The sequence below is a fragment of the Oncorhynchus clarkii genome, chromosome 25 (assembly GCF_045791955.1).
Source record: "Oncorhynchus clarkii lewisi isolate Uvic-CL-2024 chromosome 25, UVic_Ocla_1.0, whole genome shotgun sequence".
NCBI lineage: Eukaryota > Metazoa > Chordata > Actinopteri > Salmoniformes > Salmonidae > Oncorhynchus > Oncorhynchus clarkii.
Window position 1 is genome coordinate 44,669,535 of NC_092171.1, and position 19,086 is coordinate 44,688,620.

Below are 19,086 nucleotides of genomic sequence, written 5' to 3' on the forward strand. Positions count from 1 at the left end.
TTTTCTTGTGAACTTGTCTTGCTTTTACTTGAACTGAATGACTGGATCTGTTGTCTCCACCAATGATTTATATATGCACTAGATGACTGATAGGTGGCGCTGTTGAAGCCACCGTGCCTCCATCTTGGAACTCCCCCACCGTAGTAACAAGTATTTAGGAATCTATAGAAATCCATTTATGAATGTCTACCTTCGTCTTTGCCACATTTCTTCTATTACAGACACCTTCATTCATACTTTTAAATGATATTATGTGAGCTAAACATAACAAATAAAAAATACAGTATATAAAAACATTGTCTTTCAAGTAATATCTAACAATTTCACAACAAATACCTAATACACAAATCTAAGTAATGGAATTAAGAATATATAAATATATGGATGAGCAATGTCAGCGCGGCATAGACTAAGATGCAATAGTATAGAATACAGTATATACATATGAGATGAGTAATGCAAGATATGTAAACATTATTAAAGTGACTAGTGTTCCATTTATTAAAGTGGCCAATGATTTCAAGTATGTATGTAGGCAGCAGCCTCTCTGTGTTAGTGACGGCTGTTTAACAGTCTGATGGCCTTGAGATGGAAGCTGTTTTTCAGTCTTTCGGTCCAGGCTGTGATGCACCTGTACTGACCTTGCCTTCTGGATGATAGCGGGGTGAACAGGCAGTGGCTTGAGTGGTTGTTGTCCTTGATGATCTTTATGGCCTTCCTGTGACATCGGGTGGTGTAGGTGTCCTGGAGGGCACGTAGTTTGTCCCCAGTGATGAGTTGTGCAGATAGCACCACCCTCTGGAGAGCCCTGCGGTTGTGGGCAGAGCAGTTGCCGTACCAGGCGGTGATACAGCCCAACAGAATGCTCTCAATTGTGCATCTGTAGAAGTTTGTGAGTGCTTTTGGTGACAAGCCGAATTTCTTCATCCTCCTAAGGTTGAAGAGGCACTGTGGCGCCTTCACCACACTGTCTGTGTGGACAATTTCAGTTTGTCAGTGATATGTACACCGAGGCTAAATTTAGTAATGAATAAATTGTAAAAAATAAATAAATAAATGGACAATTCTGTATACTGTCTTGTGTAAGATTTAAATTGACACAATACCTGTTAACAAAGGTGTCAGCTAGAGATGATGTGCAGGAGCTTGCAGGGATTTGTAGTTTTAAATCACGGTTTTGTAGTCTTCAACGATGTCTACTTTGACGCTAATTAGCATTTTCTAAATCTGAGAGAAAATAGAGCCGAATATATTGATAAGTGTCACCTTGTCCTAGAGAGAGTTTTACATGGGTAAAAAAGATGTCTCGCCAGGGTAAGCCTACACGAAACACTGCCCTTATTTGAAGTGTTTCCCTATGGGGGAAAAAATGAAGGGTGGAAAAAAACGATTGGAACCATTTCCCTGTTTGACTGCTAGGTTTTACGGGTATTATGACTCATACTGTGGGGCTCTATGGCCAATACATACTGTAGCATCAGCAGTTCAGGGTTTACATACAATAAGGGTACTAAACTCATTCCAAGGAGGGCCTCGTGTTTTTGCAGGTTTTTCCTTTCGAATCAAATTGTATTGGTCTGTTAAGCCCTAGTCAACCAGGTGAGGGGAGGTCTTTACTAATTAGTTACTTTAATTCACCAATCAAGTACAAGGGAGGAGCGAAAACCTGCAGACACTCGGTCCTCCGTGGAATGAGTTTGATATTTATTGAACAAAAATATAAACTCAACATCCAACAATTTGAACAATTTTACTGAGTTATAGTTCATATAAGGAAGTTAGTCAATTAAAATAAATTCATTAGGCCCTAATCTATGGATTTACCATGACTGGGCAGAGGTGCAGCCTGGGAGGGCAGGCCCAGCCAATCAGAATGAGTTTTCCCCCACAAAAGGGCTTTATTACAGACAGAAATACTCCTCCGTTTTATCAGCTGTCTGGGTGGCTAGTCTCAGACGATCCAGCAGGTGAAGAAGCCGGGTGTGGAGGTCCTGGGTTGGCGTGGTTACACCTGGCCTGTGGTTGTGAGGCCGGTTGGACGTAGTGCCAAATTCTCTAAAACGACGTGGGAGGTGGCTTATGGTAGAGAAATTAACATTAAATTCTCTGTCAACAGCTCTTGTGGACATTCCTGCAGTCAGCATGCCAATTGCACACTCCCTGGAAACTTGAGACATCTGTGGCATTGCGTTGTTTGACAAAACTGCACCTTTTTAGTAGCCTTTTATGGGTCCCCAGCACAAGGTGCACCTGTGTAATGATCATGCTGTTTAATCAGCTTCTTGATATGCCACACCTGTCAGGGTGGATGGATTATATTGGCAAAAGAGAAATGCTCACTAACAGGGATGTAAACAAATTTGTGCACAACATTTTAGAGAAATAAGCATTTTTGTGCGAATGAAACATTTCTGTGATCTTTTATTTCAGCTCATGAACCATGGGACCAACACTTTACATGTTGCGTTTATATTTATGTTCAGTAATAAATAAATTGGTCTCGACCGAACTCAATCTGGAAAAATGATTCAATAATGTGTGAGCTAGGCCATTTAACATACGCTCTTATCCAGAGCGATTTAGAATAGTGAGTAACTACAAATCAAATCAAAGTTTATTTGTCACGTGTGCCGAATACAACCTTCACCTTACAGTGAAATGCCGAATACAACAGGTGTAGGAGACATTACAGTGAAATGCTGAATACAACAGGTGTAGTAGACCTTACAGTGAAATGCTGAATACAACAGGTGTAGTAGACCTTACAGTGAAATGCTGAATACAACAGGTGTAGTAGACCTTACAGTGAAATGCTGAATACAACAGGTGTAGTAGACCTCACAGTGAAATGCTGAATACAACAGGTGTAGTAGACCTTACAGTGAAATGCTGAATACAACAGGTGTAGTAGACCTTACAGTGAAATGCTGAATACAACAGGTGTAGTAGACCTTACAGTGAAATGCTGAATACAACAGGTGTAGTAGACCTCACAGTGAAATGCTGAATACAACAGGTGTAGTAGACCACACAGTGAAATGCTGAATACAACAGGTGTAGTAGACCACACAGTGAAATGCTGAATACAACAGGTGTAGTAGACCTTACAGTGAAATGCTGAATACAACAGGTGTAGTAGACCACACAGTGAAATGCTGAATACAACAGGTGTAGTAGACCTCACAGTGAAATGCTGAATACAACAGGTGTAGTAGACCTCACAGTGAAATGCTGAATACAACAGGTGTAGTAGACCTCACAGTGAAATGCTGAATACAACAGGTGTAGTAGACCTCACAGTGAAATGATGAATACAACAGGTGTAGTAGACCTCACAGTGAAATGCTGAATACAACAGGTGTAGTAGACCTTACAGTGAAATGCTGAATACAACAGGTGTAGTAGACCTTACAGTGAAATGCTGAATACAACAGGTGTAGTAGACCTCACAGTGAAATGCTGAATACAACAGGTGTAGTAGACCTCACAGTGAAATGCTGAATACAACAGGTGTAGTAGACCTCACAGTGAAATGCTGAATACAACAGGTGTAGTAGACCTTACAGTGAAATGCTGAATACAACAGGTGTAGTAGACCTCACAGTGAATTGCTGAATACAACAGGTGTAGTAGACCTTACAGTGAAATGCCGAATACAACAGGTGTAGTAGACCTTACAGTGAAATGCTGAATACAACAGGTGTAGTAGACCTTACAGTGAAATGCTGAAAACAACAGGTGTAGTAGACCTTACAGTGAAATGCTGAATACAACAGGTGTAGTAGACCTTACAGTGAAATGCTGAATACAACAGGTGTAGTAGACCTTACAGTGAAATGCTGAATACAACAGGTGTAGTAGACCTTACAGTGAAGTGCTGAATACAACAGGTGTAGTAGACCTTACAGTGAAATACTGAATACAACAGGTGTAGTAGACCTCACAGTGAAATGCTGAATACAACAGGTGTAGTAGACCTTACAGTGAAATGCTGAATACAACAGGTGTAGTAGACCTTACAGTGAAATGCTGAATACAACAGGTGTAGTAGACCATACAGTGAAATGCTGAATACAACAGGTGTAGTAGACCTTACAGTGAAATGCTGAATACAACAGGTGTAGTAGACCTTACAGTGAAATTATGAATACAACAGGTGTAGTAGACCTTACAGTGAAATGCTGAATACAACAGGTGTAGTAGACCTTACAGTGAAATGCTGAATACAACAGGTGTAGTAGACCTTACAGTGAAATGCTGAATACAACAGGTGTAGTAGACCTTACAGTGAAATGCTGAATACAACAGGTGTAGTAGACCTTACAGTGAAATGCTGAATACAACAGGTGTAGTAGACCTTACAGTGAAATGCTGAATACAACAGGTGTAGTAGACCTTACAGTGAAATGCTGAATACAACAGGTGTAGTAGACCTTACAGTGAAATGCTGAATACAACAGGTGTAGTAGACCTCACAGTGAAATGCTGAATACAACAGGTGTAGTAGACCACACAGTGAAATGCTGAATACAACAGGTGTAGTAGACCACACAGTGAAATGCTGAATACAACAGGTGTAGTAGCCCTTACAGTGAAATGCTGAATACAACAGGTGTAGTAGACCTTACAGTGAAATGCTGAATACAACAGGTGTAGTAGACCTCACAGTGAAATGCTGAATACAACAGGTGTAGTAGACCTCACAGTGAAATGCTGAATACAACAGGTGTAGTAGACCTCACAGTGAAATGATGAATACAACAGGTGTAGTAGACCTCACAGTGAAATGCTGAATACAACAGGTGTAGTAGACCTTACAGTGAAATGCTGAATACAACAGGTGTAGTAGACCTTACAGTGAAATGCTGAATACAACAGGTGTAGTAGACCTCACAGTGAAATGCTGAATACAACAGGTGTAGTAGACCTCACAGTGAAATGCTGAATACAACAGGTGTAGTAGACCTCACAGTGAAATGCTGAATACAACAGGTGTAGTAGACCTTACAGTGAAATGCTGAATACAACAGGTGTAGTAGACCTCACAGTGAAATGCTGAATACAACAGGTGTAGTAGACCTTACAGTGAAATGCTGAATACAACAGGTGTAGTAGACCTTACAGTGAAATGCTGAATACAACAGGTGTAGTAGACCTCACAGTGAAATGCTGAATACAACAGGTGTAGTAGACCTTACAGTGAAATGCTGAATACAACAGGTGTAGTAGACCTTACAGTGAAATGCTGAATACAACAGGTGTAGTAGACCTTACAGTGAAATGCTGAATACAACAGGTGTAGTAGACCTCACAGTGAAATACTGAATACAACAGGTGTAGTAGACATTACAGTGAAATGGGGCTATAACAGTAGAGAGGCTATATACAGTAGAGAGGCTATATACAGTAGAGGGGCTATATACAGTAGAGAGGTTATATATGGTAGAGAGGCTATATACAGTAGAGTAGAGAGGCTATATATGGTAGAGAGGTTATATACAGTAGAGAGGCTATGTACAGTAGAGAGGCTATAAACAGTAGAGAGGTTATATACAGTAGAGATGCTATATACAGTAGAGAGGTTATATACAGTAGAGAGGTTATATACAGTAGAGAGGCTATATACAGTAGAGAGGTTATATACAGTAGAGAGGCTATATACAGTAGAGAGGCTATATACAGTAGAGAGGCTATATACAGTAGAGGGGCTATATACAGTAGAGAGGTTATATACAGTAGAAAGGCTATATACAGTAGAGAGGCTATATATGGTAGAGAGGCTATAAACAGTAGAGAGGTTATATACAGTAGAGAGGCTACATACAGTAGAGAGGCTATATACAGTAGAGAGGTTATATACAGTAGAGAGGTTATATACAGTAGAGAGGTTATATACAGTAGAGAGGCTATATACAGTAGAGAGGCTATATACAGTAGAGAGGCTATAAACAGTAGAGAGGCTATATACAGTAGAGAGGCTATATACAGTAGAGGGGCTATAACAGTAGAGAGGCTATATACAGTAGAGAGGCTATATACAGTAGAGGGGCTATATACAGTAGAGAGGTTATATATGGTAGAGAGGCTATATACAGTAGAGTAGAGAGGCTATATATGGTAGAGAGGTTATATACAGTAGAGAGGCTATGTACAGTAGAGAGGCTATAAACAGTAGAGAGGTTATATACAGTAGAGAGGCTATATACAGTAGAGAGGTTATATACAGTAGAGAGGTTATATACAGTAGAGAGGCTATATACAGTAGAGAGGTTATATACAGTAGAGAGGCTATATACAGTAGAGAGGCTATGTACAGTAGAGAGGCTATATACAGTAGAGGGGCTATATACAGTAGAGAGGTTATATACAGTAGAAAGGCTATATACAGTAGAGAGGCTATATATGGTAGAGAGGCTATAAACAGTAGAGAGGTTATATACAGTAGAGAGGCTACATACAGTAGAGAGGCTATATACAGTAGAGAGGTTATATACAGTAGAGAGGTTATATACAGTAGAGAGGCTATATACAGTAGAGAGGCTATATACAGTAGAGAGGCTATAAACAGTAGAGAGGCTATATACAGTAGAGAGGCTATATACAGTAGAGAGGCTATATACAGTAGAGAGGCTATATACAGTAGAGAGGTTATATACAGTAGAGAGGCTATATACAGTAGAGAGACTTTATACGGTAGAGAGGCTTTATACAGTAGAGAGGCTATATACAGTAGCAATGCTACATACAGACACCGGTTAGTCAGGCTGATTGAGGTAGTATGTACATGTAGATATGGTTAAAGTGACTATGCATATATGATGAACAGAGAGTAGCAGAAGCGTAAAAAGAGGGGGTTGCGGGACACAATGCAGACATTCTAGTGCTGGTCCCGAAACCACAACCCTTGCGTTGCAAGCCTCAATGCTATACCATCCGAGCCACACGGAATCCTCTGAATTTAGCATAGCAAGATAACAAGATAGCAATATATTTAACTTGTTTAGCTGCCGCCTTGCTTGATCTTTCCACATAAACTGGCCATGTGTTTCTATAACAGCGTTTCTTCATCCTTTTTATAATGGTGCCAATAAACTGCAGAATGAAGAGTAGGATGGAGCGAATGAATGAATGGATGGATGTTCCTGTCAGCCAATGGGAAACAAGACTAAACCCCTCCTATGTCAGTGAATGCGGACGTCAGAACCACAATCAACAGAACCGATAATTGTTCCTCTCCAACAGGATTTATATTTCTCCGAGACGTATCAAAATCAGGTGGGGTTTTTTTTCTTCTCTTACAAATCGTTTCCATTACAGCTGAAAGATGAATCATACACGTTTTTTGATGGAATGCAAATATATATGATCTGACTATCGGCCTAGTTAAATAACGGTTAGATAAAAAAGATAACTTGCTATCTAGCTAGGTAACCATTCGGAGTAAATAGCTAGGTTTAGTTTTCCAGTAGAGTTACGTGCTATTTGCTAATCGATAGAAACGAATAACTAATATAGCTAGGTATCAAATAGCTAGGGAAGATCAGGTTTAGATGTCGTATTAATTGGATTACTGAAATATAGGGCATTGACACTGTGGTCAGTTGTCTGGGACCCGACACTGAACTCTGTCAGAGATGAGCGTTTGAATAAGGACCGTTTTCTCTATAAGCCAAAATGTTGAATACAATTATATATTTTAACGTACTTGACCAGTTTTCCGTACGGTTGGTCCTTTTTTGTCGGTAGGAATGTGAGACAATATATCCACAGGAAAGTATACTTGCATCAGTTTTCACAGCGCTGGTGCAGCGTTCAGATGTATATCACATTAGCTCGAGCCGAAGATGAAAACACAGCAGCTCGGTAAGGAACGGTATGCGTGCACGTGTTTACACTGTTGTGTACATGCTTCAGGTAGAAATATGAATGCTCTTCCAGCGCTTTAAAAAATTGGACATAATTATATATTCCTGTGGATATATTGTCTCACATTTCTACTGCCAAAAGGACCAACCACATGGACAACCGGTAAAGAAAGTTCAAATATAATTTTATAAAAAAATCTGGCGGCCTGTAGAGGTCATGAGAGGAAACTTTCCTGATCAAGTATTTCTACTTGCACATCTATCACTCCAGTGTTAATTGCTAAATTATAAATATTTCGCCACTATTGACCTATTTATTGCCTTACCTCCTTACTCCATTTGCACACACTGTATATATATTTTCTATTGTGTTATTGACTGTACGTTTGTTTTACTCCATGTGTAACTCTGTTGTCGTTTGTGTTGTACTGCTTTGCTTTATCTTGGCCAGGTCGCAGTTGTAAATGAGAACTTGTTCTCAACTGGCCCACGTGGTTAAATAAAGGTGTTCTCAACTGGCCCACGTGGTTAAATAAAGGTGTTCTCAACTGGCCCACGTGGTTAAATAAAGGTGAGATAAACAATACAAATCAAATCCTAATTTCCGCCTGAGTTTGGTTTCCAGGCAATGCAGTCAGGTGACATTCAGGTGAGGCGAGAGGGCTGTGGGGGTCACGAAATTTCGTCAGCGGGTGATTGTCAAGCAGATAACTGTTGGTCTCACGGTAATTGACCGTTAATTAACACGAACACATTTAGTGTCTCCTGGCTTCAACACAGCCTACAAGTCACTGAGCAGACCTTTTGAAACATCTACATTTGATAAAAGTCTAATAAATCCATGTAATATAGCCTACACCTTCACAATAAATCCATGTAATATAGCCTACACCTTCACAATAAATCCATGTAATATAGTCTACACCTTCACAATAAATCCATGTAATATATCCTACACCTTCACAATAAATCCATGTAATATAGCCTACACCTTCACAATAAATCCATGTAATATAGCCTACACCTTCACAATAAATCCATGTAATATAGCCTACACCTTCACAATAAATCCATGTAATATAGCCTACACCTTCACAATAAATCCATGTAATATAGCCTACACCTTCACAATAAATCCATGTAATATAGCCTACACCTTCACAATAAATCCATGTAATATAGCCTACACCTTCACAATAAATCCATGTAATATAGTCTACACCATCACAATAAATCCATGTAATATAGTCTACACCATCCCAATAAATCCATGTAATATAGTCTACACCATCACAATAAATCCATGTAATATAGTCTACACCTTCACAATAAATCCATGTAATATAGCCTACACCTTCACAATAAATCCATGTAATATAGTCTACACCTTCACAATAAATCCATGTAATATATCCTACACCTTCACAATAAATCCATGATTTATTTTAGACAGGTCTAAAGAAACATGATATAAAGGAAATGTAGTCTATTTCAGAAGAACAGAATAGTTTACTCTGAGTTGTCCTTATGTTAGGTCCTGATCTGGCTGTGGGCTACACTAGTTCATTTAACAGACAAGATTTGCTTAGTATTCCGTGGCATTATTTGATATTTTATGGTATGAAGAATACAATTGAACAAAGCTGTAAAACGCACATACTGCTATTCTGTGTTGTTTGGTCAACAAAGAAACAGGTCCTCCTAGATGCTTAATTTAGAGTCATTAATGTAACTTGAGTTGTTCTACAGACGTTGGCCTGTATGTTTTGGTGTTTAATACATTGTAAGGCTGCATGATGGGACTCTAATGATGATTTGGAAAAAAAGTTGCTTGAAATGCATGAGCTCTGCATTGTTTTGTTTTTTTGAGAAGCACTTGATAATGTCTCCGATTTCCCAGCGGGATCCCGTTTGTGTGACCACGATGCACCCTAAAATATCCATACCTTTTTGCAGCCCTTCTCCCTGAGTGCTGCCTGCTCCGAAGAACCTCTCGTCTCACTCACACGGCTCTCCATCACGTGATCGGGTCTTTCTCACCGGCTACAAGTGAAGACGGACACATCGGGGACGCAACTGTGCCCATCCTCATCCAATTCCGAGGTGCATATTGAAGCTATTGGAAGAACTGTCCACATTTTACTTTTCGTCAGCCAACAAGATGAGTAGGTCTAACGAACAGCGAAAGCACTAGCCAATCTTGTCAATCTCCTTTCCCCATAGTACATATTCTGTGCGAGGAAAAATATATTCCAATCATAGTCTGGGACAGTTGTGAGATGCGATAGATCCCAAATTAATACAACCACTAGCATCAAAATCGTTTTTTTTTAAACGCAATGTGGCTGACGCAACAGATCAGAATGTTTAGCTTAAAATGCTGATGAACTATTAGACTGTTTCTTCACGTTATGTAAAGATAAACAATGTGCTTAATATTTGCATAATATTAGGAAAGTTGAGAAATAAATATAGTAGACCTAGCCTATAGAAAGCTGATGGGATCCTCCTCTTTTTAATAGAGGCCATCACTCTGTTTTCTCACTTTACTCTGTTTCCTTCACTCTGTTTTCTCACTTCACTCTGTTTCCTTCACTCTGTTTCCTTCACTCTGTTTTCTCACTTCACTCTGTTTCCTTCACTCTGTTTTCTCACTTCACTCTGTTTCCTTCACTCTGTTTCCTTCACTCTGTTTTCTCACTTCACTCTGTTTCCTTCACTCTGTTTTCTCACTTTACTCTGTTTCCTTCACTATGTTTCCTTCACTCTAACCCTAACCCCTAACCCTAACCCTACAGAGGTTGCGTTAATGCAGGTCGCGTTAATGCAGGATTCGTTAATGCAGGACTCGTTAATGCAGGACTCGTTAATGCAGGTTGCGTTAATGCAGGACTCGTTAATGCAGGATTCGTTAATGCAGGATTCGTTAATGCAGGACTCGTTAATGCAGGACTCGTTAATGCAGGACTCGTTAATGCAGGATTCGTTAATGCAGGATTCGTTAATGCAGGATTCGTTAATGCAGGACTCGTTAATGCAGGACTCGTTAATGCAGGACTCGTTAATGCAGGATTCGTTAATGCAGGACTTGTTAATGCAGGACTCGTTAATGCAGGATTCGTTAATGCAGGATTCGTTAATGCAGGATTCGTTAATGCAGGACTTGTTAATGCAGGACTCGTTAATGCAGGACTCGTTAATGCAGGATTTGTTAATGCAGGATTCGTTAATGCAGGATTCGTTAATGCAGGATTTGTTAATGCAGGACTCGTTAATGCAGGACTCGTTAATGCAGGACTCGTTAATGCAGGACTCGTTAATGCAGGATTTGTTAATGCAGGACTCGTTAATGCAGGATTCGTTAATGCAGGATTCGTTAATGCAGGATTCGTTAATGCAGGACTCGTTAATGTAGGACTCGTTAATGCAGGATTCGTTAATGCAGGATTCGTTAATGCAGGATTTGTTAATGCAGGACTCGTTAATGCAGGATTCGTTAATGCAGGACTCGTTAATGCAGGATTTGTTAATGCAGGACTCGTTAATGCAGGATTCGTTAATGCAGGATTCGTTAATGCAGGACTCGTTAATGCAGGACTCGTTAATGCAGGACTCGTTAATGCAGGATTTGTTAATGCAGGATTCGTTAATGCAGGATTCGTTAATGCAGGATTTGTTAATGCAGGACTCGTTAATGCAGGACTCGTTAATGCAGGATTCGTTAATGCAGGATTCGTTAATGCAGGATTCGTTAATGCAGGACTCGTTAATGTAGGACTCGTTAATGCAGGATTCGTTAATGCAGGATTTGTTAATGCAGGACTCGTTAATGCAGGATTCGTTAATGCAGGACTCGTTAATGTAGGACTCGTTAATGCAGGATTCGTTAATGCAGGATTCGTTAATGCAGGATTCGTTAATGCAGGATTCGTTAATGCAGGATTCGTTAATGCAGGACTCGTTAATGTAGGACTCGTTAATGCAGGATTCGTTAATGCAGGATTCGTTAATGCAGGATTCGTTAATGCAGGATTCGTTAATGCAGGATTCGTTAATGCAGGATTCGTTAATGCAGGATTCGTTAATGCAGGACTCGTTAATGCAGGATTCGTTAATGCAGGAGTCGTTAATGCAGGATTCGTTAATGCAGGATTCGTTAATGCAGGATTCGTTAATGCAGGACTCGTTAATGCAGGATTCGTTAATGCAGGACTCGTTAATGCAGGACTCGTTAATGCAGGACTCGTTAATGCAGGACTCGTTAATGCAGGACTCGTTAATGCAGGACTCGTTAATGCAGGACTCGTTAATGCAGGATTCGTTAATGCAGGACTCGTTAATGCAGGACTCGTTAATGCAGGACTCGTTAATGCAGGACTCGTTAATGCAGGATTCGTTAATGCAGGACTCGTTAATGCAGGATTCGTTAATGCAGGATTCGTTAATGCAGGACTCGTTAATGCAGGATTCGTTAATGCAGGACTCGTTAATGCAGGATTCGTTAATGCAGGATTCGTTAATGCAGGACTCGTTAATGCAGGATTCGTTAATGCAGGATTCGTTAATGCAGGATTCGTTAATGCAGGACTCGTTAATGTAGGACTCGTTAATGCAGGATTCGTTAATGCAGGATTTGTTAATGCAGGACTCGTTAATGCAGGATTCGTTAATGCAGGACTCGTTAATGTAGGACTCGTTAATGCAGGATTCGTTAATGCAGGATTCGTTAATGCAGGATTCGTTAATGCAGGATTCGTTAATGCAGGATTCGTTAATGCAGGACTCGTTAATGTAGGACTCGTTAATGCAGGATTCGTTAATGCAGGATTCGTTAATGCAGGATTCGTTAATGCAGGATTCGTTAATGCAGGATTCGTTAATGCAGGATTCGTTAATGCAGGATTCGTTAATGCAGGACTCGTTAATGCAGGATTCGTTAATGCAGGATTCGTTAATGCAGGATTCGTTAATGCAGGATTCGTTAATGCAGGACTCGTTAATGCAGGACTCGTTAATGCAGGACTCGTTAATGCAGGACTCGTTAATGCAGGACTCGTTAATGCAGGACTCGTTAATGCAGGATTCGTTAATGCAGGATTCGTTAATGCAGGACTCGTTAATGCAGGATTCGTTAATGCAGGACTCGTTAATGCAGGATTCGTTAATGCAGGACTCGTTAATGCAGGATTCGTTAATGCAGGATTCGTTAATGCAGGACTCGTTAATGCAGGATTCGTTAATGCAGGACTCGTTAATGCAGGATTCGTTAATGCAGGATTCGTTAATGCAGGACTCGTTAATGCAGGATTCGTTAATGCAGGACTCGTTAATGCAGGACTCGTTAATGCAGGACTCGTTAATGCAGGATTCGTTAATGCAGGACTCGTTAATGCAGGACTCGTTAATGCAGGACTTTTAGATAAAACACAGAAAAAGACCTTGCTGCAGATCTAAATAGCGTGTTATTGTATATTCTGCCCAGCTTCAGTCAGGGTTCGCTCCAAATCATGGAAAATAAGTGATTTCGTGCCTTGGTTGCACTTTTCCACTGGGATGAATATATATTGTATCTGTTCATTGGGTCACCAGACAGCGGTCTGACTGATGCTACTTTTCTCCTCTTTTTTTATTTTTTCCAGTAGAAAGTTAAAATGCAAGATTAACTTTTAAAATAAACATTAGGAAATGTAGTTGGCTACATTCTTTCAATGATAAACATTGTAAATATGATGGCCATTCTCAGAGCACATGGTTATGTCTACTGCTCTATCACTCAGTACACTTGTTATGGTTCCGTCAGTCATTCACATTGTTCAGAGGTAAACAACCTGGCAGATGAAAATGCACACGATACACTTACGTTGTCCTATTCAATGATCAATGAAATGGGTTAATAAATAGCCTAACGCATGGCTACTGCCTGCCTTTACCACAGACACATTCAGATGAACGTAAGGAGAACTCACTGTTCACCATATAGTGGTTCACTTTAGAGAGGAGCAAAGCTTCTCTCCTGACACTTGTCACAACATTTATACAATCAAAATAAACTATCTACATGTAATTTTGTTTTTCTAATGATCTGTTGCTTGGTAAACATGCCTGGGGAGAGAATAAATAATATCAAAAGAAGCATGGGCTTGGATCACGACCAATGCCGCCGCGTTCATGTGCTAGTCAGAACTAGGAAACTCTGAAATGTTTGACTTGCTAACTGGTTGAAGTTTCCTAGTTCCCGACTAGCACTTGAACCCGGCAATAACGACAGACGTCATCAGCAATGGAATAATAAGGACAGGTAAAGTTGCCCGACTTAACAAACGCCAAGTAGGCAGACTAAAACGACCCCATGGCCTCAGCCAAGTAGACAGACTAAAACGACCCTATGGCCTCAGCCAAGTAGGCAGACTAAAACGACCCTATGGCCTCAGCCAAGTAGCCAGACTAAAACGACCCCATGGCCTCAGCCAAGTAGGCAGACTAAAACGACCCTATGGCCTCAGCAAAGCAGAGACTAAAACAACCCTATGTCCTCAGCCAAGTAGACAGGAAATGACTAAATTGAATAACAATGACTAGTTACGGGATTTTGATTCAATACAAGATGTTTGGAGAAGGGGAGACTGGTGCCCTGAGACGAGTGACTGTGTAAAACATTCACTAAACTCTAAACCTCAACTAAACATTGTAATGAATAATGTAGAAATTGAGCAAGTTGAGGTGAATAAATTGCTTGGGGTAACCCTGGATTGTGAACTGTCATGGTCAAAACATATTGATACAACAGTAGCTAAGATGGGGAGAAGTCTGTCTAATAAAGCGCTGCTCTACCTTCTTAACATCACTATCAACAAGGCAGGTCCTACAGGCCCTAGTTTCTACCTTCTTAACAACACTATCAACAAGGCAGGTCCTACAGGCCCTAGTTTCTACCTTCTTAACAACACTATCAACAAGGCAGGTCCTACAGGCCCTAGTTTCTACCTTCTTAACAGCACAATCAACAAGGCAGGTCCTATAGGACCTAGTTTCTACCTTCTTAACAACACTATCAACAAGACAGGTCCTACAGGCCCTAGTTTCTACCTTCTCAACAGCACTATCAACTAGGCAGGTTCTACAGGCCCTAGTTTCTACCTTCTTAACAGCACTATCAACAAGGCAGGTCCTACAGGCCTTAGTTTCTACCTTCTTAACAGCACTATCAACCAGGCAGGTCCTACAGGCCCTAGTTTCTACCTTCTTAACAACACTATCAACAAGGCAGGTCCTACAGGCCCTAGTTTCTACCTTCTTAACAACACTATCATCAAGGCAGGTCCTGTAGGCCCTAGTTTCTACCTTCTTAACAACACTATCAACAAGGCAGGTCCTGCAGGCCCTAGTTTCTACCTTCTTAACAACACTATCAACAAGGTAGGTCCTACAGGCCCTAGTTTCTACCTTCTAAACAACACTATCAAGAAGGCAGGTCCTACAGGCCCTAGTTTCTACCTTCTTAACAGCACTATCAACAAGGCAGGTACTACAGGCCCTAGTTTCTACCTTTTTAACAACACTATCAACAAGGCAGGTCCTACAGGCCCTAGTTTCTACCTTCTTAACAACACTATCAACAAGGCAGGTCCTACAGGCCCTAGTTTCTACCTTCTTAACAGCACAATCAACAAGGCAGGTCCTATAGGACCTAGTTTCTACCTTCTTAACAACACTATCAACAAGACAGGTCCTACAGGCCCTAGTTTCTACCTTCTCAACAGCACTATCAACTAGGCAGGTTCTACAGGCCCTAGTTTCTACCTTCTTAACAGCACTATCAACAAGGCAGGTCCTACAGGCCTTAGTTTCTACCTTCTTAACAGCACTATCAACCAGGCAGGTCCTACAGGCCCTAGTTTCTACCTTCTTAACAACACTATCAACAAGGCAGGTCCTACAGGCCCTAGTTTCTACCTTCTTAACAACACTATCATCAAGGCAGGTCCTGTAGGCCCTAGTTTCTACCTTCTTAACAACACTATCAACAAGGCAGGTCCTGCAGGCCCTAGTTTCTACCTTCTTAACAGCACTATCAACAAGGCAGGTCCTACAGGCCCTAGTTTCTACCTTCTTAACAACACTATCAACAAGGTAGGTCCTACAGGCCCTAGTTTCTACCTTCTAAACAACACTATCAAGAAGGCAGGTCCTACAGGCCCTAGTTTCTACCTTCTTAACAGCACTATCAACAAGGCAGGTACTACAGGCCCTAGTTTCTACCTTTTTAACAACACTATCAACAAGGCAGGTCCTACAGGCCCTAGTTTCTACCTTCTTAACAACACTATCAACAAGGCAGGTCCTACAGGCCCTAGTTTCTACCTTCTTAACAGCACTATCAATAAGGCAGGTCCTACAGGATCTAGTTTCTACCTTCTAAACAACACTATCAACAAGGCAGGTCCTACAGGCCCTAGTTTTGTCACACCTGGACAACTGTTCAGTCGTGTGGTCAGGTGCCACAAAATAATTACTTATTGTATTGTAATGATTTTCAAATTGTATAAACTGCCTTAATTTTGCTAGACCCCAGGAAGGTAGCTGCTGCCTTGGCAGGAACTAATGGGGATCCATAATAAACCCCAGGAAGAGTAGCTGCTGCCTTGGTAGGAACTAATGGGGATCCATAATAAACCCCAGGAAGTGTAGCTGCTGCCTTGGCAGGAACTAATGGGGATCCATAATAAACCCCAGGAAGAGTAGCTGCTACCTTGGCAGGAACTAATGGGGATCCATAATAAACCCCAGGAAGAGTAGCTGCTGCCTTGACAGGAACTAATGGGGATCCATAATAAACCCCAGGAAGAGTAGCTGCTACCTTGGCAGGAACTAATGGGGATCCATAATAAACCCCAGGAAGAGTAGCTGCTGCCTTGGCAGGAACTAATGGGGATCCATAATAAACCCCAGGAAGAGTAGCTGCTGCCTTGGCAGGAACTAATAGGGATACATAATAAACCCCAGGAAGAGTAGCTGCTGCCTTGGCAGGAACTAATGGGGATCTATAATAAACCCCAGGAAGAGTAGCTGCTGCCTTGGCAGGAACTAATGGGGATCCATAATAAACCCCAGGAAGGGTAGCTGCTGCCTTGGCAGGAAATGGATTAATAATTACAGAGTAGACTCAAGTTTATGACTATGTTTGTCTGTTGGACTGAACGGTAGGTTGTACTGAGTAGACTGTCAGTGTTGGACTGAGTAGACTGTCAGCGTTGGACTGAGTAGACTGTCAGCGTTGGACTGAGTAGACTGTCAGCGTTGGACTGAGTAGACTGTCAGCGTTGGACTGAGTAGACTGTCAGCGTTGGACTGAGTAGACTGTGAGCGTTGGACTGAGTAGACTGTCAGCGTTGTACTGAGTAGACTGTCAGTGTTGGACTGAACAGTAGGTTGTATTGAGTAGACTGTCAGTGTTGGACTGAGTAGACTGTCAGCGTTGGACTGAGTAGACTGTCAGCGTTGGACTGAGTAGACTGTCAGCGTTGTACTGAGTAGACTGTCAGTGTTGGACTGAACAGTAGGTTGTATTGAGTAGACTGTCAGTGTTGGAATGAACGGTAGGTTGTACTGAGTAGACTGTCAGCGTTGGACTGAATGGTAGGTTGTACTGAGTAGACTGTCAGCGTTGGACTGAGTAGACTGTCAGCGTTGGACTGAATGGTAGGTTGTATTGAGTAGACTGTCAGCGTTGGACTGAGTAGACTGTCAGCGTTGGACTGAATGGTAGGTTGTACTGAGTAGACTGTCAGCGTTGGACTGAGTAGACTGTCAGCGTTGGACTGAATGGTAGGTTGTATTGAGTAGACTGTCAGCGTTGGACTGAGTAGACTGTCAGCGTTGGACTGAATGGTAGGTTGTATTGAGTAGACTGTCAGCGTTGTATTGAGTAGACTGTCAGTGTTGTACTGAACAGTAGGTTGTATTGAGTAGACTGTCAGCTTTGGACTGAGTAGACTGTCAGCGTTGTATTGAGTAGACTGTCAGCGTTGTATTGAGTAGACTGTCAGCGTTGGACTGAACAGTAGGTTGTATTGAGTAGACTGTCAGCGTTGGACTGAGTAGACTGTCAGCGTTGGACTGAGTAGACTGTCAGCGTTGTATTGAGTAGACTGTCAGCGTTGTTGAGGACTGAGTAGACTGTCAGCGTTGGACTGAGTAGACTGTCAGCGTTGGACTGAGTAGACTGTCAGCGTTGGACTGAGTTGGACTGAACAGTAGGTTGTATTGAGTAGACTGTCAGCGTTGGACTGAGTAGACTGTCAGCGTTGTACTGAGTAGACTGTCAGCGTTGTATTGAGTAGACTGTCAGCGTTGGACTGAATGGTAGGTTGGACTGAGTAGACTGTCAGCGTTGGACTGAACAGTAGGTTGTATTGAGTAGACTGTCAGCGTTGGACTGAGTAGACTGTCAGCGTTGTACTGAGTAGACTGTCAGCGTTGTACTGAGTAGACTGTCAGCGTTGTATTGAGTAGACTGTCAGCGTTGGACTGAGTAGACTGTCAGCGTTGTATTGAGTAGACTGTCAGCGTTGGACTGAGTAGACTGTCAGTGTTGGACTGAACGGTAGGTTGTACTGAGTAGACTGTCAGCGTTGGACTGAGTAGACTGTCAGCGTTGGACTGAACAGTAGGTTGTATTGAGTAGACTGTCAGCGTTGTACTGAGTAGACTGTCAGCGTTGTATTGAGTAGACTGTCAGCGTTGGACTGAGTAGACTGTCAGCGTTGTACTGAGTAGACTGTCAGCGTTGTATTGAGTAGACTGTCAGCGTTGGACTGAGTAGACTGTCAGCGTTGTATTGAGTAGACTGTCAGCGTTGGACTGAGTAGACTGTCAGTGTTGTACTGAACGGTAGGTTGTATTGAGTAGACTGTCAGCGTTGGACTGAGTAGACTGTCAGCGTTGGACTGAGTAGACCGTCAGCGTTGGACTGAGTAGACTGTCAGCGTTGGACTGAGTAGACTGTCAGCGTTGGACTGAACGGTAGGTTTTATTGAGTAGACTTTCAGCGTTGGACTGAGTAGACTGTCAGTGTTGGACTGAGTAGACTGTCAGTGTTGGACTGAGTAGACTGTCAGTGTTGGACTGAGTAGACTGTCAGCGTTGTATTGAGTAGACTGTCAGCGTTGTATTGAGGAGACTGTCAGCGTTGGACTGAGTAGACTGTCAGCGTTGGACTGAA

General features: G+C 41.6%; 1 protein-coding gene across 1 annotated transcript in view; it reads left to right on the plus strand.

The window, feature by feature from the left end:
• Positions 1 to 7,092: 7,092 nt before the first annotated feature.
• The window catches only part of LOC139383327 (probable N-acetyltransferase camello), a 19,002-nt gene continuing 7,008 nt past the window's right edge, over positions 7,093 to 19,086 (plus strand). The window contains exons 1-2 of the mRNA XM_071127818.1: positions 7,093 to 7,275; positions 9,822 to 9,968. The gene's annotated coding sequence lies outside the window, so the exon portion shown is untranslated. The remainder of the gene's footprint in view (positions 7,276 to 9,821; positions 9,969 to 19,086) is intronic.